The sequence below is a fragment of the Microcebus murinus genome, chromosome 12, assembly GCF_040939455.1.
Source record: "Microcebus murinus isolate Inina chromosome 12, M.murinus_Inina_mat1.0, whole genome shotgun sequence".
In the NCBI taxonomy this organism is placed as follows: Eukaryota; Metazoa; Chordata; class Mammalia; order Primates; family Cheirogaleidae; genus Microcebus; species Microcebus murinus.
Genome location: NC_134115.1, coordinates 19,177,265 through 19,203,742, shown reverse-complemented (window position 1 = coordinate 19,203,742; position 26,478 = coordinate 19,177,265).

Sequence of the window (26,478 nt, the reverse complement as noted above, 5' to 3'; positions counted from 1 at the left end):
GCTCTGCTGTGACTGTGCTTCTGTGCAGGCTAGAAAGGAGTACAAGGGGAGAAATGTACACCCTACTTAGGCAGAAAAGATTTTGCGCAAAAATAGTTAACGTTTACCCAGTGCACTTCCCTCGGCGCTGCACACACATTAGCTGCAATGCCACTCACAGTAACCTTAGGATGAGGAAAGGATTATTTTCCCTCCTCTACCAATGGGGAAACAGAGGTTGAGAAAGGGTTAGGGAGTTTGTCAGCATCACACAAGTGACAAATGGCAGGGCTGGAATCAGAACACACAGTTCGTCTCCGGGGCTGCATTTTAAATAAATTCTGTTTTCTCCTACAGAAGGAGATGGCTGTGGTCAGGCCACGTGGGAGCTCAGATTCTAAGTGCCCTGTGTGTTGGGGGGGGGTAAACATCACAGGGAAGGCCACCAGGATTGGGAGTTGGGGTCTTTGGGCAGGGGGAGGTGTAGTGAGTGCCATGGAGGAGTCGGGTTGCTGTCCCCTCTGCCCTGTGGCTTTTGTGCTCCGAACTTCCTTCCACTCCCCTCCTCCTGCCTAGTTTGCCATTTGCAGCCAGCGTGGATGGAGGCTCGACCCACCTGTGTTAGAAAGAAGCCTGAATGCTCCCTTGCCTGCTTTTAAGCCATTTGTCTCCGACGGAGTATGAATAACAAGATGGGAAACATCTCTAATATAACTTTAGAGGCCCTGTGTGCCATTTCAGCGTCAGTTTGTTGCTCTTCCCTTTCTCTCTACGATAGTAAAGACTGGCTACTGGCTGGGATCTTTTCAAAGAAACCTAAAAGGGTCATTTGCTTAGCGTTGGGGATAATTTATCCAAGTAGATTTCCAAATATTTTGTACAAACTTAATGAAAACATCTTATGAAAACTGTAGTGTAAATGCACCAGTCACATTTAAGGCAACTTCAGAGGGAAGGGATGTTTGCAGCGTTGGTTTATTTTCTGTGATGTTATTAGAGTTTGGTAATATATTATGTCATTGTTATTACTAGGAGTTTAGTAAGCGATTAACTGCACAAGTTGCTTCGGTTGGCTTTACACAGAGAAAAGTAGAGAAATAGTTTGTTTCTAAGAGATGTGCTATTTAAAATGAATTTAAGACAAATAACATTGACCTAAATATTAATTAAAGCCAGAAAGGATGAGGCCCCTCTGAGATAGACAGTACAGTACAGCATTTAGTGTATAGGGTACAGTATGTTCTAGTATAGTGTTTAAGAACATAGATTTTAAAGCCAGACTGCCTGATTTCAAAGCCCCACGCTCCATGTAGCTGTCTGACCTTAAGTAAGTCACTTAAAACTTCCTTTTTCTCATCTATAATATGAGGATGCTAATAAAATCCATCTCATAAGATCATTGTGCTTATTAAATATGTATACATGTGGTACATTTTATTTTGAAGCAAACTATCTGTATTATTTGTATATTATATACATTTAGTGGATCTGAAGGGGAAATTAGTTGCAAAATCACAACAAGTTTATTGCCAGGGTGCCAATTATAAAAGTCTTGTGCCTTGATCAAAGATATTACCACAAGATAGTGTTGGCTGAACTTGGCTTTCCTATTGTTAGAGGAAATATAGGAAAATGGAAACATTTCTTATATTTTGGTGGATTTAATTGGACAAAGGTTTATGTAATGCTTACCAAGGGCCAGTTTCTGGTTGGAGATTCAGCCAATATTAGCTTATTTATTTAAGTGGGAATGGGGTCCTTATCATTCCATGTGTTAGATGAGGGCCCTGAAATATAGCAGATGAAGTAATGGCTCCAAATGACGTAGCCGGTCAATGGTAGGACTGGAATTCAAACAGCAGCCCCCACATCATGCTGCCTTTCTCAGTATTTGAATATTGGACTCATTGAGCAGAATATTTTACCAGGACACATATACCTTTGATCACAGAAGAATAAAAGCAGCAGCAACTTACAGACATTTCTCCTTGCTTATCCCTACTGACTCAGCCACCAGTGGGTTCTCAACCCTAAGGTGAAGATCAGACGGAGGGATCAAGGAAATCCCAGTAAGGGGTGGAATACGTTCCAACTCTTCTGTAATGGCCAATGTTTGTCCTCAAATTTGCTAGTTTTCCTTACCAAGTCATGGGTTCATATAATTATGAGGCTGGAGTGGGCCTTAGTACAGTGCTTCTTTAACTTAAAACTGCATATAATTTGCCCCCGGCATCTGGGGAAGATTTTGACTCTGCAGGTCTGGGTGTTGCATTTCTAACAAGCTTCTGGATCGCAAAGCCTTGGAGTTCTTTGTGTCAACTCCTGTATTTTGAAAGTAAAAGCAATCAGGCCAAGAAGTGTTCAAAAACTTGCCCATATTAAGATAAAAAAAACAGATCAAAAAAGATATATAAGTTTTACATCAAGTAAAAGGGGCCCTCTCATTAAACCTATGACATCTTCATGGGATTTTACTCTTCTACTTACAATAAAGTGAAATGAGGCACAGGGAAGAAAAATGACTTACTTAAAGCCTATTCAATGAGTTGTGCAATACCTGGAGTGTAAAGTAAGTTTAGCCCCAAGTTCTTCTACCCCTTTGGCATTGAAGTCACCCTCACTAAGTGTATGCAGATCAGTGACTAGGAAATCCAACCTCTAAAGATTAACATTTATGCTGTGGACTTGGATTAAGGCATTTCAGTCTTGAACCCATTAATATTGCCATTATTTTGAGAATACTTTTTCCTCCATTTTAGCCACTTTATTTAGAAACCGCTAAGTAGAGTTTCAGCTTTGGAAGTTATAATATTAATATATGGTTTTCTCTAGTGAGGCTATTTGCAAAGCTATTCTGATGCATCATGTACCTTTGAGGAAAACCATTGATGGAAACCACATAATGTTTGTGTGGTTTTAGGTCTGACACTTGCCCAGAGATAGGTTCATTCTGCCTATTTACTCATTTATACCTCCTCTGATTTCATAGAGTCTTTGAGGCCATTGATGTGCTTATTTTAGCAAGGGGCTTAATTAGTTGCTCTAGAATTTGTCTTGTCAGAGCAGTAGACGCTATAGTAATAATTTCTAAGCCTCTGCTAAGGGCCAGAGGCTCAACATACCTTATTGAATCCATACAATCTGATTCACTTAGTATTGTTACTGTACATTCCGAGATGAGAAAATTAGAGCCCAGGGAGCTTAAGTAACCGTTGCTAAGGTCAAACAGTACAGAAGATGGCAGTACTGAGATTCGAACTCAGATCTGCCAGATTGCAAGGCATTGTGCCTTGCTACCTAACATTTGGCTAAAAGTAGCTTTAGTTCTATGGGAACCTCATAGACAAACTTTTCTTTCTTCCTTCCTTCCTTTCTCTTCTTCTTCTTCTTTTTTTTTTTTTTTTTTGGTGATTGTTGTTATTTTTGTTGTTGGACTTAAGGTTAGCCCTGAGCAAAGTAGTGAAATAGACACCTTTCTCCCATCTGTCTCTCTGTCACTTGCTCCTTCTGTTGCTCAAGTGACACAGAATCCTGTGCTGCTCCTCAGAAGACCCATGGCAGCTTCCCATCTGGGCCTGCTTAGGCCTCTTCCTTCCCTCTCCTCTTATATTTTGGATATCTCATTTTCTCTCAGCTAGCTATCGTGTTAAAAAGCAATGTTTGCTTGCGTTTATTCCCAGAGGGAATTTTATTTTAAATGTAGGCTGTTGAAGACATTAGAGTGCAAACCCCAAAGATTCTCTGACTGTGGAATTTTTGGCCTGGTCACCCATTGGAGAAGATTGGCTTAAAGATCTTCCTGCCCTTCCAAATCATACCTTGTAGTTATCTACCTACTTTCTCTACACCAGAGTTTTTCAGCCTCAGAACTACTACTGTTTTTGGCTACATAATTCTTTTGTGTGTATAGGGGGTTTGTCTCTAGATGTTCATAAATGTACCCCGGGGGCAAAATAAATGCTGGTTAAGAACCATCGCTCTACACAAAAGTTGAGCTCTGTTTAAAGTGATTATATAAGCAGCACTTAGCCTTTTGTGAGGAAGCCCATTCCTAATACTTCTTAGACTGTTCACCTACACCTTGTTAAGCCTACAACTTGACTGAAGTGTAGATGTTAAAAAGTAAATACTTTTTTTTTTTCTCAGTCAAGGCTTGACTTTCTATTCATGCTTTCTTATAAATGTTAGTTCTGCTTTTAAAAATGCAGTGCGCTGTGGTAGAAAATATTCCTTAAAGTCAGAGACTAAGACCAGCGATTCACTCTCTATTTACTGGCTACATAGGCTTGGGCAAAATCAACTTTTATAGATCTTTGTTTTCATATGTGTAAAATGGGAATTTTCCTTGGGGCTTCTCAGGCTTCTGTAAAAGGGGTATGATTGCCGCTCTACTGCCCAGGGGGGGAAAATTGTCAGATGAAAGAATAAACACTTTTCGATTCTCCTCATCCTTCACTCAGGCTTCCCCAGGGAAGAAAGGGCGTGTAGGTGGTTAGGGAATTCGAAGGAGGAGCTGAGTGTGTCCCGCTCAAGTGCTTTCTGCCTACTTGCCAGGTTTTCTGCCCTCACCTGCCTCTGCCTTGGAGGTCTGTGCTTTTCTCCTGGGAGCCAGGTACGACTTAGGGTGAACTATTAGGAAACCTGTTGATAGCTCACATTAAGCCTAGCTCTGCCATCCAGTTGAAATCTGACATTTTGATATGTCTGACCTCGTAGCTGGTTCCCAATTCAGGTTGCAAAAGAAGTTTTATTTAGGGCTTTATGAACCTCAGCAGAGCTTAGAACTACTGCATAAGATACTAGTGATGGGTAAATGAAAGGATCAGTGTGCAAATTGCCCAGCCTGGTGCCTGATTACATGGCAAGTATCCGATATTACTTAATTGTCATTTAAAATGTTATGATGTATTGTTTTTCTTTAAGCAATTAAACTCTTCTTAAAACTAAATGCCCTTTTAGTATTTTTTTAAACTCATGGGCAATGTTGAAGGAGGAACAATGTCTTAGAAAGGAAAAAACTCAGAGGCCTTCACAGTGCTGTGGAGGTGAGGAGGAACCAAATCATCATTTGATTCAGGAAGTACAAACCCGAATGCGTTTCATAATTCATCCTTAGGATGTTTTTGCACTTACCCATTCCTCCCCTTCACTTCGTTTTTTTTTTTCTTTCCCTCTCTTCTTTTTATTTTTGCAAGTTGAATGGGAAAGTGACATTGGAATAGCTTAAGAACACTTTGGGCAGGCAGCTAGTTGTTTCCAAATCTTGATGCACAGTCTTCTAACTTAGGGGAAAAGGAGTTGCTGCATGGCATCAGGAAGCCTCACTGAGTGTGGTGCTCACTGCTCCCTTCTCATGGTCAGCATGTACGCACGACACACAGGAGAGCCCTCCTGCTGGTGAGGCTTAGGACAGGTGACTTCTAAGAGGATTCTAGAATTCCAGGCCAGAGGATGTAGCCAACAAGCACACAGGGCAAAATTCAGATAGTACCCATTCTCCTCTCCCCTTTCCATTTCAACTATTTCTGGAGCATAAAGTTAGTGTGGCATGAAGTCGAGACCCATAACGAACCCCTGAAATGTCTGTCACCAATCGGCAAACACCTTTTCCCCCTGACTTGGAGCATGGATGCCCCTGTGACTAATTTGCCACATCTTTTTGTAATAACAAGGGATTTTTAAGGTGTTTATCCCATCCGCGGCTTTTTAAAGCAAGCGAGTTCATTTAAATAATTACCCAGTCATTTAGTTAATGCATTCTTTTTTAAACTTGACTAACTACTGCGTATGTGGTTTTGATGGAAAAAGAGCCCCCTTTATGTAATAGCACTGTTTTTTTCCCCCGCAAAATAAATGCAACACAATTATTTTACTGCAGAGAAATTAGCTCATTTGCAAATGCCACCTCAGAACACAAGAAGAATGGCATTTATTGAAGCACTAATAAAGGCACCATGTTAGAATAATTTTATGCTGACGGGCCCACAATCACTCAATATTTTAAGAGCTGTCATCACACCAGCATGAGCTGCATGCAAAAGTACAAATTTATGCTGTGACATCATGGCACTAAGAGTATAATTGGAATAAAATTACCCAGCTTCTCTTTGGCATTTGCCAGCGTTTCTGAGTCCTTCGCTGCCCACCCAGAGTGGATTCCTGGTTTTGCACCAGCGAACACACGTTCAGTGCACCAGGCTCACGGTGGCCCAGGGCCCTTCAGGTATTTCTGAAGGTCGCTTTTCAGTAGGTACTCAATGACCTGTGCTGTGACAGAGCAGAGGGCTGCACGGGCCTAGAAAGCTGCAAGAATCACAAATCAGCCAGAGCCACTCTTTAGATATGGATAATTAAGCAAACAGTGGCCATACAATGGTTGAAGACCTCATAGCATCCATTTGAGCAAGTTAATAAATTCCAGTCATGGCCCATGGCTACATGCTAAGCTTGAACAAATGAGAATGTCTGCACGAAAATCGAGACTCTCAGGTTCAACCTTTTGACTTTTTACCGCATTTTTATTCTCCTTGGAGCCGGGGGTGGGGGCGGGGGTGAAAAACAGCACCTGACAAGCGATGGCGGTGAGTGTGAGAAAGGGCAAAAACCTACCTGTCGTGTTTAGACGTGACACTGTGCTTGAAATCTCGCATTGCCTCACCGCCTTTTGGGCATAATCAGACGCGCTCCACACTGCGGGAGGAGGTGTTAATTCGCCTCTTCAAATCTGGGCTGAACTCCGTGAGTTGGGAAGACTGTTTGGGCACGCAGGTGTCTGTCAAGGGCTTTGAGGGGAGAAGCAGTGGGAATACTGAGTTCTGCAAAGCATCTCATACTGTTGCCCTCCTGGGTGCTGGAAGTGTGGAGCTGGGGGAGACTTTCTGCAGCCTCTAGCCCTCAAGAGTGAATGCCTTTAGTAAGCTTGATAAGATAGTTAATTTGGATGTAGGAGAGGAAATGCTGTAATTAACAGCCTGATAATTGGTAAACATAACACATCATATGAACGGGTGACGGAATATGGAGGCTGCTGCATTGCAAATGTAGAGGAGGTGCGCACCGGGGCTGTATTTGTGTGACAGTCTTCGTGGTAGGCAGAACGAAGGTGCCCTGAAGATGTCCACACCCTCATCCCCTGATCCCGTGAATATGATACCTTATATGACAGTGGGGATTCTGCAGGTGTGATTAAGTTAGGAGTCTTGAGACGCAGAGAATATCCTGGATTATCTGCATGGCTCGATGCCGTCGCAAATGTCCTTGTAAAGAAAAGAGGGAGACAGAAGAATCAGTCAGAGGAGAGGTGAGGACAGAGCAGAGGTTGAAGAGATGCCTTTGTTGGCTTTGGAGATGGAAGGGCCCATGAGCCAAGGAATGTGGGCAGCCTGGAGAAGCTGGGCGGGGCAAGGACACACACTCTCCCAGAGCTTCCAGAAGGAACTCAACCCTGCTCACACCTTGATTTTTAGCCCTGTGAGATCCATTTTGGGCTTGATTTCCAGAACTATAAAATAATAAACCTTTGGGATTTTAAGCCACTAAATTTGTGCTAATTTGTTACAGCAGTAATGGGAAACGAATATAGTCTTTTTTAATTATTTAATAATTAGTGTCCTAAATGCCTTAAATTATTTACTTTTTGGTGTTGGATGAGGTTTTGATTGCTATATAAGCTAATGTGCAATGGCTAAAGCCATAAGACTATGTATTGAAAGCTCCTAATAATGCGTGGTATATAATGGGCATTTAATAAATAGTAGTTTCTTCCCTTACTTTATTGACATTTAAGAGTATATAGTTGTGGCAATTTTAAATTATGGCCACAAATTTGTTGACACTTAACCTCATCAAGAGATGATGTCTATGTCCACTCCCTCTGAGTCTACGTAGGTTGGTAATGCTTCAACTAATGGAATACAGCAGAGAGGATGCTATGTGTGTTCCAAAGATAGGTTAAAAAAGGACTTGTTTGCTGAGACGCTCACTCCTAGACCCCTGAGCTCCCAAGTAAAAAGCGCCTACCCTGATTCTTCCATGCTCTGAAGAAACCCAGGCCTCATGGATAGGTCACGTGCAGACACTCCGGTGGATAGCCCCATCCAAGCCTAATCTTTGAGTCATTCCATTTTAGGTACCAGACACGCTAGTGAAGAAGCCTCCAAATGACTCTACCCCTCCCTGTTTCAGTCATCCAAAGCCACTTGAGTATTGCCAGATGAGACTGTAGACATTACTGAGCAGAGAAATTATTCCACTGTGTCCTGTCGAAATTCCTGAACCACAGAATCCATAAACGTAATGAAATGATTGTCACCTTATGCCACCAAGTTTGGGATGCTTTGTCATGCTGTGATAGAATACTGGAGCATCAGAATATTAACCATGGCTAGTGACAAATATGAGGCAGAAAAATGTGATGCTAAAACAATAACCCCTTGCAGATCACTAACTCAGGAATAAAACATAGACAAATGTATTTATATAGTTTTTTTCAATTGCATTCTCTTTGTAAAAAGGAAGAGCAAGTGTGCATACTTTAATTCATTTTCCTTCCAATTGCAGAGTAGTTAAAACTGTCTTTTCCTTTTCATTCTTCTTCTAAATTAGGAAAGGAGCCATGTCTTTAAAAACATAGGCCAGTATGCCTTCTGGATCTTCTGTGTATGTCCCTGTCTCATCAAAAGATAATTGTTTGGAAATACACATTTGAATCGGAAAACTAGCTCAAATGTAAGGAGACAACGTCTTGTTTGTCCAGATGATTAATTAACAAATCTTGGACTTCCTACTCCTCTTTGTAATAGCTTCTTTATTTGTGTGTTATTGTTATCTCTCTCCTCTTTCAGATTTGAAATACAATATTAATCATTTGTTAGACATACAAACAAAGGGATTGCAGCTAGATTATATTGATAGGATCACGGTATTTGTGTTACACAGAACCTAATCTCATCCCTCCGCTTTTGGATGACTTGGCAATGTCTCACGAATCAGCTACTTGCAGGATTTCCAGCGGGCACAGAAATGGGACGGTCGCCCAGACTTCAAAGTTTGGCAAACGTACTGAGATAGACCTTACAATGGCTGCTAGCGTATGTATTTTCATGGACTCCCTGCACATCTCGTTTTAATTTAAACACATATGTTCATTATTTTTGAAGTACATGCATATGCTTGAATATTTATTTGGAAATAAACAAAATCATTTTCATCACAATTATCTTTTAAAAGCTAGGGATAAAGTAACACAAAGAAATCAATATTGCAGAGTATGTACACAGAAGAAATGACTAACTGAAAGTTTTGACAGGCATACAGTTATTTTACAAAGTGAATGAACTGTTTGCATTTCTTTATTTAACGTGGGTCCGAAATAATGAAGTAGAGGAGGAAAATGAGTAGCATTTTTCACCATATTTGTTGGGTCTTCAAGAACATCGTGTTACCTCTTCTTGCCTCAGCCTCATTTGTGAAATTAGAAATTGTAAAATGCCATCAGGCCTGTCATGAACTGAATGTGACGGAAAAGTGAATCATTAGTGGAGAAGAATATTTCTTAAGAATATTTTGGTAGAAATTTCCATTTTGCAGTTTCCTGTTGCCTCTACAGGTCTGATCCTCACGCTACCCGCTGGCTTTAGCTGTTGCTCCTCTTACTGCCAAGAGTGCTTCTCTGAAAAGCCAAAGCTCCTGAATCATGTTTCTTTTGCTGTCAAATGTGTTTTCTTGATAAATGCTGATAATGTCTTTAAGTTATTACTTCTTGGCACCAAGATTTTTTCTATGTCCATAAAAGTAATTTGTAAGACCCACATTTCTGGACCAGACTATATTTGGGCAATGTGATTGGGGCAATCTCTCCCTTGAAGTTTTGACAATTTAGTGGACTGTCTTTAAGAAAAAGAATGTAAAATTCCAGATAACAGTAGATAAGAAAATGAATATTTCTTTGGACTCCAACAAATGATTGCAGTCTGAGATTCAGGCCCCTTTCTTCTGACATCCTTTTAAGCAACTGGCCAGAAAAGACTTCATAGAGTGCTTTCTTTTACAGCCTGGTTTCCTTGTCACCTAGAACATTCCACAACTCCTGTTGAACCATGGCACTCTTAGATGTGAGGATAAGAGATGCCCTAAAGTGTAAGCTCATTAACTGCAGGGTAAATTTGCCACTGTTCCAGTGAATGAATGAATTTTACCAACAGAAAACAATCACAGTGGACACTATTGAGCACTAGTTTCCCATGGACCACTGTTGCAAGAACTTCACATGTATTGAGTTATCCTCTCAGTAATACATTTTGATTGTCTAGGCCCAGCCACCAGACAGGTGGAAAAGGGAGGTACCCCTGTGTATAATTATATAATTCTATTTGTATAATTTATAAAATGTAAATATAACACATTTACAGGACTGTATATAGACCATACTCATAGATGAGGAAAAGTTCCATAAATTTTTAAAGGCAAATTTGTGGCAATGCTATAGACTTCATTAAAATAGAGAAACGTTAGTATTCCAAATAATGACGCTCTTATCAAGATACAAATTCTGCCTCTAAAGTAAGTATGGTATTGAGAATTATATATATTTTATAATTAAGAATTCATAGTCAATTATACCTCATTGAATGGAAGAAAAGTTTTCTTATTTGGGGTGTTTCATCTCTTGTTTGGTTATTTAATATTGGAGGTCAATAATATTAAAAAGGAAACACTTTCAAGGACATTTAGTCAACTTTTTTACAAGAGGCAATTATAAATGTTAAGTACTTTAATGGAGTTTCATGATTTGTAAATATTCTTCCTCCCACACATGACAGATTATTAAAGTGTTTAATACATTGGTTAAAATTGGCACAATAGCTTTTAAGTTGGTAGGTATTGGTTTAACGCTGTCATAACTTCCTAAAATATTTTTTTTTCAATATTCTTTGAAGGGTAAATTAAATGAAGGATAGATGTGGATTTGGCATGGCCAGAGTTCAGCCCACAGTGGATGTTCACAATTAAGCTCAAAATCATAATGAAAACAGTTGGAGCTAAGGGGAGGCCCTCAAGTGTGGAATGCCAGCTTTTAAATGGAACATGCAGTAGTAAAAGGGCTCACCAATGACACTCTGCTGTGACTGATGTTTTCTTGGTACTTTCCATATAAGCCTAACTCATCGTATTGTTATTTATTTTCACCCTCCAATTTGTATTTGTTTAAACCTTTTAAAGTAATTTATTATGCTGTATTAGTCAGGGTTCCAGCATAAAACAGAATCCACTCAGATGGTTAAAACAAGGAAACACAAAAGATAGGACTGCTTAAGGAGGTGTAGGAAGGGCTTGGAACACATACTGTATGATGGGTCTTGGGGCACCCAGACAGTGGCAGCAGCTGAAAGCCGTTAGTGCTTGAAGGGCAAAGGTGGAGAAAGTATCACCAGGATCCAATGGCACCTGTCACCATGAAGAGTGAGTAAAGTAAATAATCTCTATAAATTATTATGCTTGTAAATCTGAATGTTCAACTATTGGTTTGCTTAGGAATGGGTATGTCCATGGCTTGGGGATGAATCCAAGCTTGAAGGGGTCTGAAGTTTATACAAAGGGAGCATCCTCTTTAAGAAACATTACAGAGTTACAGCTCACAATTCTGCAAGGGCATTGGTAGCAGCCCATGCAATTGCATGAGTTGCCCTAAGAATTAAATTTCTTTGGCTTTACAGCAAATGTGTCCTCTTCTTGATGCATACTTCCTGCCTTCCAGCTATGTGGTAGGATCTTGTAAACTGCCCTAAGCCAATTTGGTTATGGAAAATTTCATGGTTCTTTGGAATAGATAATGGGAAGGTTGGATGGGGTTAGGCAAACCATCCAAGAAGTTTGTGGTGGAGAGGGTTAGCTATAGCAAGAGCACAGGTGACATGTGTTAGGGAAATTATCACATTCATGTTGGGAAAGATCAAAATAAGACAATATAAAGCGCAGAACATAGGAGTCTCCTGTAGTCCTATTACTCAGGGATGGTCACTCATACCAGTGGTTATATTTTCTTCCAGATGTTTTCCTGTGCATATAAAACCGTATATCCTTGATTGACCTTCTCCTTTCTTCTCTTCTTCCCTCCCTTTCTACATTTTCTCCCTCCTTTCTTCCTACTATCTCTCTTCTCTTTTAAAATGAAAACATACTGTACACACTTCTTTGCAGTGTTTTAAAAGTTTCAGATTAATATTTCTTCAGTATCTTTCATTTTAGCAACCTCACCTGCGGAGTAGCCTCATTCTATGGTAAGCGTGCTCTGGTATGAATGATCAAAATTGATTCAACCGGTCTTTGGTAAACAAACTTTGTGTGCGTTTCCAACATTTTTACTATTAAAAATAATACTGTGATGAACATTGGGGTACATTGTTAATATGTATGTGTGTGTCGGTATATAGCAGTGCAAGTATTTCTTGCTAATCCTCAAGTCTGAATGATAGGTCAAATGGTATGCACTTTTCTAATTATGACATACATTGCTGAAGTGCCTTACAAAAAGGTTATGCTAATTTATATTCCCACCACACTGTATGAGAGTTCCTGTTTTCTGATACTCTCACCAACATTAAAGTACATTTACATTTTTGTGATATGATAAATAAAAATTACATCTTCTCTTTATTATAATTTGCATTTCTATTCTTTTTAGTTAGGCTGAATATTTCTTTCTGTGCTTATTGCCCATTGATTATGGCAAGGGTGCTAATTGTTAATTAAGGATAGGAATTCTCACCTATTTCCTGTCTAATACCGGGGACTGTCACCAGCACATACTACATCTTGAGAGGATTAGAAAAAGGTATTCCTTCCTCATGACACTTTACTGCCATCTACCAGAGAATTGCCATTACAGATAAACAAATCCATGATACCTATAGTGTGAATGATTAATAGAACTCTGTAGGATTGTGCAGTGCTCAACCTACACATCTGTGTAGGACAATCCTGCTAATACTCAGACTTAGTTTATGAGTTTCCACCATAGTTATTGTTGCCTTGATCTCTCTAGCTTCCATTCGTTGTGCCTTAGCTCTCTGACCAGTTTTAGGACATGATGCTGTTTTCTTTTTCTAAATCTCTTAGGCTGTCGAAGTCCTCGCTTTCTGGCTCATTGCATCTGTCTGCAAACTTGACTCCTTCAGTGAACTAGTTGGTGTCCTTTTGTCACCTTCTAGACAGGAAGAGGTGATTCACATTTTCCTATAAAATCTCTTGATTCAGAGTCACAGCTCCACCAGAATTCCTAAATGCCTAGGGGAATTTCTCTGATCACATAGCCCACTTCTCCTTATCATTTGCTTTCTTTTAAAAATATCATTTACCTCTCTAGTTGTGGCACAGTAAGTATAATATATAATGTTGATTGAATGCTTACTAAAGACAGGGCACTTTTCTCAGCTCTTGATATGTGTGAACTTATGTTTTCATTTCAACCACTAAATGAATTAGATACTAATCACTACTAGTATCACCAGCATCCATTTACTATTAACTGTAGTAGTAGTACTTTTAGAGGCAGGTAGATAAGGAAGAGGAGGTAGAGAAAAAGGAAGCAAAAGCTAGCAAATGTGCACTTAAGGCTTAGAGCAAACATCCCATTCTGATCTTTTTAATAAGGGAGGGCACTGAGTTTACCTACTCAGAAATATAATAGAGGAGTTTAATGCCAATGGGCAAACTCTACAACAACTCAACCCGCAAGAGGCTTGAGATAATTCAAGCCCTTTAGCTTCAGAATAAACTGATGAAGCTCACAGAAGGCCATTTCCTCAGAAAGCAGGTCCCTGTTGACCTCCCTTTAAAAGTGTACAAAGTTCATGGTTCCCCACGATCCACTGAGCAAATGTCACATGCTGCTGATAAAACTCAGTCCAAAAAAAAGAAAAGAAAAGAAAACCAAAATCAAGCAGGGGACTCTATTTGAAAATACCCAGATGAAAGTGTGTATATATGTGTGGCAGGTCCTGGGAAAAGTTAGGAGAAGCAAAGTGCATCCTGTAAGATCCGGTGCATCCAGTGAGATGTACTGGAATTTGGGGGCTGAAAGCAGTCATGGAAATCATCTACCTTAAGTCTCTTATTTTCAAGACCTAGAAACTGAAGGACTGGAAGGCTGGAGGGTTTAATGACTTGACAGAACTCACACAGCCATAGAGTGGCCCACCCTGATGCCCAGAATTATGTCCTTTTCCAAAACACTGTCCCCCTTTAAATGTAGAGACAAGGGTCTTCAGCTTGAATATCAGATCTGTTGCCGATGGGCTGCAGACCACATTGGGCAAATCACTTTATCCACTTGCATAGGGATTAGATTTCTAAAGTTCTTTTGCTTCTTAACATGCAGCGACCCAGTTGGAAATTTCTCCACTAAACCTGTCTCTTTCCTTCCAGTCTCTACATCCATTCACCATCCTTGTAGGCTTTAAAAATGGACCTTGTGAGATTCTTAGACTGTGTAGGCAACCGTCCTAGGGCCCACCCAAGAAGACTAATCGTGTGGAGCTTTCTCGGAACAGTGCTTTGACAGGGAAAATGGCCAGCAGCCAGCATCCAAAACCAAACAATTGTCAGATGGCTGGGGAAAGAAAAATAAATGTTGAGCGGAGTTGGGAATCTCAATAGCTATTTCAGGGCACTAGAAGGCTTCCTTTATGGCTGTTTCAACAGGAGCATAAGAGTGTGCCTGAACCAGAGGGATCTATCCCTTTCTAACCCCAAATGCCTAGGCTACCGCAGCCTGGAAGCATTTCCTCAGCTATCTGCCCCTAGGCCTGTGTGCGGAGGCCCTTGGGTAGTGGCCAGTGCGTGTAGGATTCCTGCTGCAATCTCTCAGCACACAAGGATGCTTCTTGGGCTGTCATTACCCGCATTGTCCATACCCAGGGCTGTGCTCAGACTTTTCTTGGCAAGCTCACAGGGTCTTTTTGATGACATATGTTTGTTTCTTTGACCAATTACTCTCTGCATCCATCCGCTACACTGTGGGGTTGACATCTTTTTTATTTTTCCTAGATTGAGAATCTGAAATAAAAAGCTTATTATGTTCATTCCATTCTTCAATCTGGGAGACAGGATTGCTTCCCACCTCCACCTCTCTCTGTTTATGCTCATACGTGCATCTATTTTAACGTGTTTTGTAGGGACACTGTGACACAGATATTGTGTATTTGAGGCCTTCCAAACTTTATTTGTGTAGAGATTTCTAGCTGGCAATTATAAGATAGCCGTTTTAGATGTCCCAGCTACTGAATTTACTTTCAGATTTTCTTCTCTCTTCTTCCCTCTTCCCAATTTCTTCCTCTCACATCTTTTTATTCTCTTTTTCCATTGAAATGCTTTCCTTTGTATCACATTCTGTGAGAGGAGAGCACAGTAAATATATTAGTAGAAATAAATTTCATGAATGTATATTTCTTTATTGTTATCATCTTATATTTAATATGTTATACTTTCTCATGAAGAAGACGTTGTGAAGTTTGTTTATATCTGGGGCAAATGAAAAAAAACTATTTCAAGCACATAGTAATTTCAACATAACCTGAGGATAGAGCAAGAAATATCCATTTTGAGTTGTTCTCTCAAACACAAAGCCTTCAAGGCTTTTGGGTAAATGCGTTTGTCTAGTCAGTGTGAGGCAATTGGGAACGGTGGAGTCTGTGGCTGAACTGGAATGCCATGCCTAAAATCATTCAAATTTAGTTTTTTTTTTTTAATTTGTTTGTTTGTTTGTTTGTTTGTTTTACCATCATACCGGCCACTCAAAATATGTTTTCTGACCCAACTGGATGCCAGGGCATTATGTTTTCAACCATTGCTTTAGGTAACCGTCACTTCTATTTTATTCCATTTATCTGGTGAATCTGATGCTTTTCTTGTAATAACTTATATAAGATAATGGTATCTCTCACCACACTGCTAGTCATGTCACTCTTCAGGGATCTTCATTGTTTTTAGAATAAGTTATAGCATTTAACAGTCTCCCTTATCTGGCCCCAACCTATTTTTTTTTTTTTTTTTTTTGAGATAGGGTCTCACTCTGTCACCCTGAGTAGAGTGCTATAGCATCAGCCTAGCTCACAGCAACCTCCAACTCCAGGGCTCAAGCCTCCTAAGTAGCTGGATCTACAGGTGTGTGCCTCCATATCCTGCTACTTTTTTCTATTTGTGGTAGAGATGGGGTCTCTATTGTGCTCAAGCTGGTCTTGAGCTCCTAAACTCAAGGAATCCTCCCAGAGTGCTAGGATGATAGGCATGAGCCACAGTGCCTGGACCCAACCTGTTTTTATGTCCATATGTTTCCTCTGTCCTCCTTAAATTTATGCTAACCTCACCTACTCATATTTTCTTAAGCATACCCTGTTCTTTTATTCTTTACCACTTATTTGCTTTATTGGTATCAACTCTTTTCCCCATCTTTGTAGACACTTTGCTCATTAGTCAAGGACTTGATTAAAACTGCCTTTCTTGAGTTCTAGGGGCCACCTTTAAAGCCCCTTGTTCTGTGCTCTCATGAAACTGTACCTAAACCTCTGTTAAGCTAGGATGAGCTAAGTCCTAGTTTTCCCTGGACAGTCTCTGATTATGCCTGTGGTCTCAGCTTCATTATTACTTTATAATGGTCATGCTAATTGTAACAGTTACATTTCTGCCTTCTGTTGGAGTTAGATATGCTTATGTTCTCACTGGACCAAGGGTCATCTTTGTATTGTCCAATGGCCAGACTATCTTTTTCTGTTGCATTCATGACCATCAGTTAAGGAAACTGGTAAATTTTATCTCATTTCCATATGAGTAGAAAACTCACATAGTGAGTTTTATAAGTAAGCCTGAGGTTAAATGACTTACATCTTTAGGCATTTGCTGTTCTCTTCTCTTTTCTTTTCCTTTCCTTTCCCTTTCTCTTTTTCATCTCTCTCTCTCTCTCTCTCTCTCTCTCTCTCTTTCTTTTTCTCTTTCTCTTCTCTTTTCTCTCTTCTCTTCTCTTCTCTTCTCTTCTCTTCTCTTCTCTTCTCTTCTCTTCTCTTCTCTTCTCTTCTCTTCTCTTCTCTTCTCTTTGATTTTGTTTGTTTCTTGCCCTTAGAAACAGATCAGGGAACCACATTTCTTAGAGCAAGGAAGGACTTCATGTGATTATCTGGTTAAGTCCCCTGCCCTCCACACATAAATAACCTATTGTGGGCATCGGTTACCTTTTGGACTCTGTATCATTCATTCCTTTTCTTTAGGGGTGAGTAGAACCCTGATTTTCCTTTGGAGAAACTATTCCTACCTAACTCTCATTGGCAGGGCTGATGGGAGTAGGGCGAGGTACGTAGGGGGCAAACTTTAAGGAAGTGTTCACCTTCAGAGTTGTACAAGTACAGAGCCAAAAGAGTGCCTTTTTAAGATTGTCCCCTAGGTGCCTTGCTTGCCTCACCCTAGTTCCATCCCTATTCAGGACAAGTGGAACTTACTCAATTCGGTCTCTGGAGATGGACATTTGACCCAAGCCTGGCGAAAGAGGTTTCCTTTCTCTGGCCACAGTGATTAAATTGAGCTGCAGCTGTGTGACACAAGCAGAACCAATGAGGTTCTATCCTGAGACTTTTATTAGACTTCTTGGGGAAGCAAGCTCTTTTTGGTACATTTGGAACAGGGAAGATGGAGGAAGTCTAGAAATGCGGGGACCATGATGTGGAGCAGCCAGCAGGAGAACAGATCCATAGCAGAGGCAAGCCGACTCAAGGGTGGAGAAGGGCTACCTTCAAACGAATGAATTGTTTCAGCACTGGATCTAGGTATGACTGATTTCTCCTAGGTTTCTAGGTACATAGTCAATAAATAACTACACACACACACAGCCCTACATTTCTTTTATATTCATGCCAGTTTGACACACGTTTCTGTTTATTTGCAACTAAAGAATTCTGTGCATAAATAAGAGGTGGCTAAGGTCCATGGAAGTTGACACTTACTCTTGGTCACACGTCTTTTGTGAAATGTAGAAAGTAAAGCTAGACCTAGAGTTCCTCGCACGGTATTTCTTTGTTCTACTTTCTCTGATATTCATCAGCACCACATAATAGTTCAGGTGTTGAAGCACTCATTTAAAGTGCGTTTAACAATTACAAGCTCAAGATATTTAGGAACCAAGAGCCGATGCTTTATTTTTAATTATTTTAATTATTTTAAAAAATAATTATTATTTTCAGATTAATTTTCTGCTCAATTTATAATGTTAAGGAGATGAGGGCACTGAAGCCAAAAGATATAAGGTAAAATTGGTCCAGTTCTCTGGGCTTTTTGTTCAGTAGCCTTTATAATATACTTTCTTAGCCTCTCAAAACTGCAACTCCTCATTTTCATATTCTAGTTAGATTTTGATATGTCATTGAGCTGCAGGGATCAGTTGGGTGCCTAGATCACAGTTTGTTACAATGCTAACTCAGCTTAAGACCAAACAGTGGGGATTGATTATTTTTTGTCTCCCATTGGGGCACACAACTTAGTTTGCTAATGGTGACAAATGACATTAAGAGACAAATCAGTTTAAATTAATGACCCTACACTTGCAAAACACCTCAGGGAGGGAAAGTTCACTCTAATATTGTGGAGACAGTGGTATTCTTGCCACTTGCAATTAGTAAAGTTAATGAAAAAAATTCAAAGGCCATCACAACTTCTCACACTCCAGTGAAAACACAGATTACTGGGCCTTGTCTCCAGGGTTCTGGATTAAGTAAATCTGGGGTGGGGCCCACAAATTTGCATTTCTAACAATTTCCAATGTGATGCTGATGTCGAAGGTCTGGAGGCCACACTGTATATCAGGGATGGACTGTTAAGGAGTCCTCACTTACAGGGAATTGGTGGGAAATGTTAACAGAGATGCATAGTTGAGGTTAACTTTTTGAGGCTATGATGGAAAGAAGAAAGGAAGTTGTTCCAAATGCTCCCTCAATATTTCCCATAGTTGTCACATTTTTTCTTTTTAACCCTTCTAACCAAGACTCATGCTAGTATGAGCCCTTTAAAATATTTGACATAATGCATATGGCAGTCGAATGTGTCATTCACAAGTAAGAAAACAAAGAGACATTTAATCACTGTTAATTTTATTGTGGCTCTTAGTTTTCCCAGCCCAGAAACTTAACTTTATTATTTCATTGAGTGGGAATTGGTCTTTCAGGGATAGTGTGAATTCCCAGGGGACTGAAAATAAGTCTAAATGCAGATTTATTAATGTCCAATGAGTAATATAACAGATAAGAGAACTATTACTCTCATGTCAGTAGGCACATTTTCTTTTACAGTAGGCAAGCTGCTATAAAAACCAAAATGTTGCCAGATCACATCACAAGATTGCCTAGGGAGTATGGCCCCAGAGTAAGAATCATTAGTCTAATTTGAGGAATAGTGGCCATAGGTTGGTATGATGCACTCATCTCTGTTTGAAGATAGCTTTCTTTAAGGGACATGAGTACTCTCACCCTTTTACCAGTTCTCTTAGCTCTCTCTAAGTGGTGCTGGACATACACTGCTAAAATCTGCTTGCTTGACTTGGTTTTTACAAACCAAATTGACCAGATGGCTTCCAGAATATGTTAAGATAGTCAGACAAGGCCGGGCGCGGTGGCTCAAGTCTGTAATCCTAGCACTCTGGGAGGCCGAGGCGGGCGGATTGCTCGAGGTCAGGAGTTCGAAACCAGCCTGAGCAAGAGCAAGACCCCGTCTCTACTATAAATAGAAAGAAATTAATTGGCCAACTAATATATATATATATAAAATTAGCTGGGCATGGTGGTGCATGCCTGTAGTCCCAGCTACTTGGGAGGCTGAGGCAGAAGGATTGCTTGAGCCCAGGAGTTTGAGGTTGCTGTGAGCTAGGCTGACGCCACGGCACTCACTCTAGCCTGGGCAACAAGCGAGACTCTGTCTCAAAAAAAAAAAAAAAAAAAAAAAAAAAAAAAGATAGTCAGACAAGTTGCAAGCAGAGCTTGGTCTGGACACTGAGTTATTCTGTTGTGTATTAATACATAGCTCTACCTATCTACTTTGGGATATCACAGAGATGTCCACCACACTTAATAATAAAGGGAAGTTAACTGTCCTCTGTGGACATTCCTCTAAACAGACTACGTGAGAAGTTCAATATTTACTCGAAGTTAAATTTTTATTCTTCATAATTCAAAATCCTTAGATCTTTCTCCATAAAAGACTGCAATCCACTACCAATTCTTGAACCCTTGTCCATTGAGGTTTGTATGAAATTGAGTTAACTTCCCTGGACCACATGAGAGTCTAAGGTCTCTTCAAGAACTGTATTATTCTGAAAGGCTTATATTCTTCTATTTAGATAGTGGTTCTGATTTCTTGTTTTTCTTTGTTATTTGTTTGCTTGTTTTTCTGAAGGGTTTCTCTTTTTTTGAGGGTGTCTCTACTGCACACTGACATGCATATGGACCCAAGACATTTTTCTTAATTTTTATCAACACTGCTTACCAAAACATTTTTTTATAGTAGATTTTTACTGAAAGTTTAGGCTAATGATGGGATAGGAGTGTTGAGTGGTAGATGGGAGGGCAGGAGGTGTGAAGTTTTAAAATACAGCATTGTACAGCAAACCATTCAGAATGGAATATTATGTATTTGTGTCCTAAAAGTGCTTCAGCATCCTACCCTGTTAAGTTGAATTTCTCCATGGCTATTTATCTTCCTCCATAGACTCAAAGTCCTGCCATATCATGGTACTCCTTCTTGGACTTTTCCTAATGATTCATCTTTGAGTGAGTAGGAACATTCTGAGTCATGGAAGAGTTTGACTTTCTCCTTCTCCACGTCTGCGTCCACATCACATCTTCAAGACTCCGCTGTCAAAATCAGAGAGGTCTGGTATGGTTTTTCTTAACCAAGGACAGCTCTCCACGATCCACTACACTAATAATAGTGTTTCAAAATAATGAGTAAAACTCATACTTCAGGAAAGATATACCACATATTCCTGCTTAATCCCTGAGCCAGTTGCTGGGCTCTACAGTTTGAAGAAAATGGTGTTGGTGGTCAAGTTTGTAGATTGAATCTCAGAGACCAACTAGGTTTCCAGGACCATGGGCATGGAAATACCTTCCCTCAGTCAGGATACCTCCTTGAGGTCTGTACTATGTTCTTACTGTCTGCTACATGTTATCATGGTGGGACTAGAATAAGAGAGAGCCCAATTAACACAAATAAGAATTAAAACATTTACAATATCCAGTCCGGTTACACAAGTAGTTTTATATTTCTGAAAAAATTTATTATTTTCTTCACCTTGAAACTCCAAGGTTCTAATTAAGATTTTTCTAAAATTGTGTATGTGTCTGTTGTATTGATGTGTTATTATTGATATTTCCACTGAAAAACAATTGAGCCATATATATTTATCTTATATCTGATCACTTTATTATACTATATTAATCTTAATAATTGTAGAGTATATATTTATCAGGCTGTCTGAATAAAATAATCATCTCTTTCCTTTTGTCTAATTTTTATATTATTGAATGGTCTACCAAGTTTATCATGTTGAAAATATTCTATTTTGAATTTTCTAAGGTTTTTAAAAAATTTAAATAAAAAATGGATGGTGAATGCTGTTGAACACATTTGAAACATCTGAATGATTAAATTAAATTATTTATATTTTTTCTTATTAGGCCTATTTTTTGAATAATTGTATTAAGAGATTTCCCAATCCTATGCCTAAATTCTTGGGATAAACCCTACTTAGTCATGCCAGCTAATTCTTTTGTACTAATGAATTCAGCTTGAAGTATTCATATTAATGAATGAGATTTTTTTGTGTGTGCTCTTAATATCTACTTTTGGCCTTAGGGTTTGTTAACTTATGAAAAAAATTGAGTAGTTTTTGTAGCACAACAATGATCTGCTTTTTGAAAGTCTCTATAATTTGTAGATAAACTACTTTTAAAAGTAGTTTTTAGATTTACTTTCTATTTTCCTGAGAGTCCTTTGATGTTTTTCACTTTTTAATTGAATCACTTTACATAATATACTATAATAGCTTCCCATAAACACAAATATTCTATCAAAATGTGTTTATTTTTAGAATCATATGGTATTTTCTATTAATCTCTATTTTAATTTTTATTATGAAAATATATACTTTATTACTTGTTGCACTCATTATTTGCTATATTTCATTTACATTTTAAAAAATATTTTGTTGCATTTTTTCTCAAAAAAGCTAATGCTTGAATTTATTTAGCTCTTTTATAGTATTATAATTCATTTTTTCTGTTTAAAAAATTATTTCTTTTATCTTGATTATTATAAGATTTTGAAAAAATATTTAACCTCTTAAATTCAATGTTGTTTTATGTACTTTTATTCTTACCTATAATACATATATTAAGGATCATAAATTTACTTCTGACTACCATTTTCAGAGAATTTCTATCAAAATTAAGAATAATGAATTAAGAATATAAATTTTTATACAGTTTTCCCATTTTCACTCTTCTAACAGTCTGTAATCATACTCTTGATTTCATTTGGGACTCATGAGTTTCTTTTACTTTTCAACTTTATTATTATTTTACTTTTATAAATAAATTATCTCATAAACAATGAAAACGTGCATTTTATAATCTAAAGTTTTATATATATATGAGTATATAGATACATATTTTAGGTGTTTTACATGTATACATGTACAACAGTTGCTTTTTATTTATTTATTTATTTTGTATTTTTATTTTTTTATTTCGGCATATTATGGGGGTATGGGGATACAGATTTTAAGGTTTCAATAAATGCCCTTTCCCCCCCCCACCCCTCACAAGTCTGAGTTTCCAGCATGACCATCCCCCAGATGGTGCACATCTCACTCATTATGTATATACAGTTGCTTTTTAAAAGATGAAATATTTATATGCTCTTAAGAGAAATCAGGATACTCAGTTGCTTTTTAAAGCTATATTCTTCAAATTATGTCTTCATTTATTTTTTAAAAATTGACTTTAAATATAATAGGCTTGAAAAAGCAGTATGTAAAATTTTTTCACAACAATTATTTTCCTATCACTTTTCCTGGAACTTCTGTTAGTTTTTATCTATAGTATTTTGATGCTTTATTAGTTGGTTTTTGGTGCTAATTGCCTTATTTTTTGTGGATGTTTATAGTTTTTTATTTTTAATTCCTTTAATAAAATAATTCCAAAATTTGCTTGAATGTATACAGATGTGAGGTTTTTTCAATAATTTTTCTAAGATAACTAACAACAATCAAATTGACCATTCAATTACTTAAAAAAATTTTGGTTTGAAATATTTTTATATTTATAGGATTGCAAAAATAGTACAGAGAGCTCCTATATACTCTTTATGCAAATTTACATAATGCTAACATCTTATATAATCATAGTATATTTATTAAAATTAAGAAATTATCATTAATGCAATATTATTAGCTAAACCACACAGTTGATTTGGATTTCACCAGTTTTCCCATTATTATTTTTCTCTTTCAGAATCCAAAGCATTTTGTTTTCATGCTTCCCTGATATCCTCCAATTTGTGACAGTGTTTCATGATGGCACTTTTGATAAGTATATTCAACTATTTTTTTTAAACTAGCACTGGAATGCATTTTTCATCTATGACTTCTGGTTCTATTCCAGTCATTCATATTTTTCCCCCTTGGGAACATATAAAATTAATAGGTTTTATCTCCATTGTCTTATTTTCTTATTTGTCACATTCTTTCAAATATTTTCTTTTTTTACACCCTATACATTTAGAGTGTTTCTTCTGTTTGTCTTCCATCTCGATTTTTTATTATCTGCAATGTCATTCTCTTCTTTAACACCAACATTAAAAATTAAAAATTTTTCTGATCTAAATTTGGTGTTCATGCAACACTTTCTTATCTATCATTTTATCTTAGCTTGTAACATTGTACACATTGTACAATGTACACATTGCATACACTGTGATTACTTCTCAGCCCATTGTCTCCTTTTCATTATATGCTCAAGTTTCATAGAGCAGAAAGTCATAAAGAAAATAGTAATATAAAGTAGATACAAAGAGAAAAGTAGGAAGAAGTCCATGCTGCTGCAAAGAGGGAAATGCAAGGAGATCAACTGCTTTGGTTTTGAGGATTTGCAATTCAACTCTCTTCTGAGGCCTGGTTATATTGTATTGAGAATGCCAAAAGTTGTGCAGCGTATTCTTCTGGGTCCTATAGTTAATTGTTTTCAAAAATTTATTTACTATGAAATTATCATTCCCTTATTTTTTAGTACTTTTTGTTTTGAATACGCCCAATTTTGTTTTGTCTCTTAACATATCCTCAAGTGTGAAGTGTTCTATCCAGATAGTTAACCAGCACTCAGGCCAGGGGGGAGTTACTTTGACTTACTTCCCCATTCCTTTGGGCACTGATTGAGACCCCTTACTGCATCCACAGATGAAATACCTATAGACTTTCAGCTTGCTTTCCAACGCTGAGTGGGCTTTCATCTACTGTTGGTGTTGAAAAAAGTGAAATGCCCTCCTGTTCTGCATCACTGCTCAGTTTCTTGGGATTCCAAATAATGCAGTGTATAAAAAAAGAGACTTCCTTAATATGAACCCCATCCATATTTCTTCCTATATCCACCCACAACAATTCTCCATGTGACTATACTTCTCACAGAGCAATATGCCATTATTCTCCCATGTTTCTCTACCTGTTTTCTGAGATCAATGGTTTCTGGGTAGATGTAAAAGAGATGAGGCAGGGAGGTTAAGCAAAGTTCTAACAGCATAGAGATGACTATCTAAATTCTTCAAAAGATTAACAAAGATTGCCAGTCAATTGTGGGAGGGTAAAAATTGTCCACCTGTATTTTGGGAGATGGGCATAACTGCTTATCCATGATGCAAAGGGTAGTAGATCACATATTATTATTATTTTTTACTTTATTTATTAACTCACTGATACAACAGATATGTATATTGGATCACTGTCATGTGCAAGGCACTTTGCTTGCTCCTGATAACACATACCTAAACAGGAAAGTCATGACCCCTAACACCATTACATTTTTTCCCAGTTGCAGAAAATAAGTTAGCATTTCTGAACGTCAGCATTTACTGAGCGTATCTTACTCCATAGAGTTGATAACCCATGTTTGGTGTCTGCTGCAATATAAGTACATAGTCAAGGTTAGCATTTACTATTTTTATTATGATTATTATGAATATTATGACTTTCATTATTATTGTTGATCAGACATTAAAAGGAACATCTTACAAATATCATAACATTCTGTCTTCAAAACCAATCTCCAGGCTGCCAGTCTTAGTTTTCCTTGTGGTGTTTTCATTTTTTTTTTTTTTTCTTTTTCATGGGCATTTTGGTGGACCATTGAAGTGGGCTGTAAGGAACTGCTAGCTTTTCTTTCTCCTGTTTTTCTTGATCCTGCTTCTCATCTTTGCCTGCTAATGTTACCATTCATCAGTGATGGTACCAACACCAGTTTTAGCAGTTTTAGTTGATTATTCTTGCTCACAGACTATTACAGTGGTGTTTACTAAATTGGTGATTTTCTATTTCCATCACTTTATCTGTTATTGTTCATTGGAATTTTACTGTAGCAAGAATTTTCACTTTCCCGCTCTATAATTATTTATACAACTCTTTATTTACATCAGTATATACTCATGTATATTCATTACAATCATTATTTATTTTGTCACTCAAATTGATCCAGATTTGAACACTGAGAACTCCTTATAGTTGTCTCCTGTTTGCATAATGGTTTCAACTGGAAATCTCTTTTAGATTTTTTCCCCATAATTTTATTATTAAAATTTTCAAACACAAAATGATGAAAGAATTATACGGCATATAAATTATAGAACCCATACTACCACATGGATTCTACAATTTGTACTTTTCTATATTTCCTTTATAATTATCTACCCATCAATCTATCCTATCTTTTTTGATACGGTGACGTATACTATAGACATAACTATACCATACTCCAAAACTCTTTAGCTTGCATATCAATATCTAGAGTTAAATATTTGTTTAGAGTTCAATTTTTATGTAAAATTAAATACTAGGAAATGCACAAGTATTAAGTGTGCCAATAAAAGAGTCTGGACAAATGCAGATATCTGTATAAATCAAATCCCTCTGATGATGTAGAATATTTTCATCACCTTAGAAAGAGCTTCCTACTGCTTCTTTTGAAGTAACCACTGTCCCCAACTTCCTATAGATTAGATTTATTTCTTCAAAACTTGATATAAATAGAATCACAAATTAGATACTCTTTCATAGGGTCCTTTTCACTCAGCATGTTTTCAAGATTCATCACGTTGTTATCAGTAATTCATTCCTTTTAATTGTTGAATAAAATTCCATTGTACAGACATACCATTATTTGTTTATCCACTTTCTAATTGATGAATACCAGAATATTTCTAGTT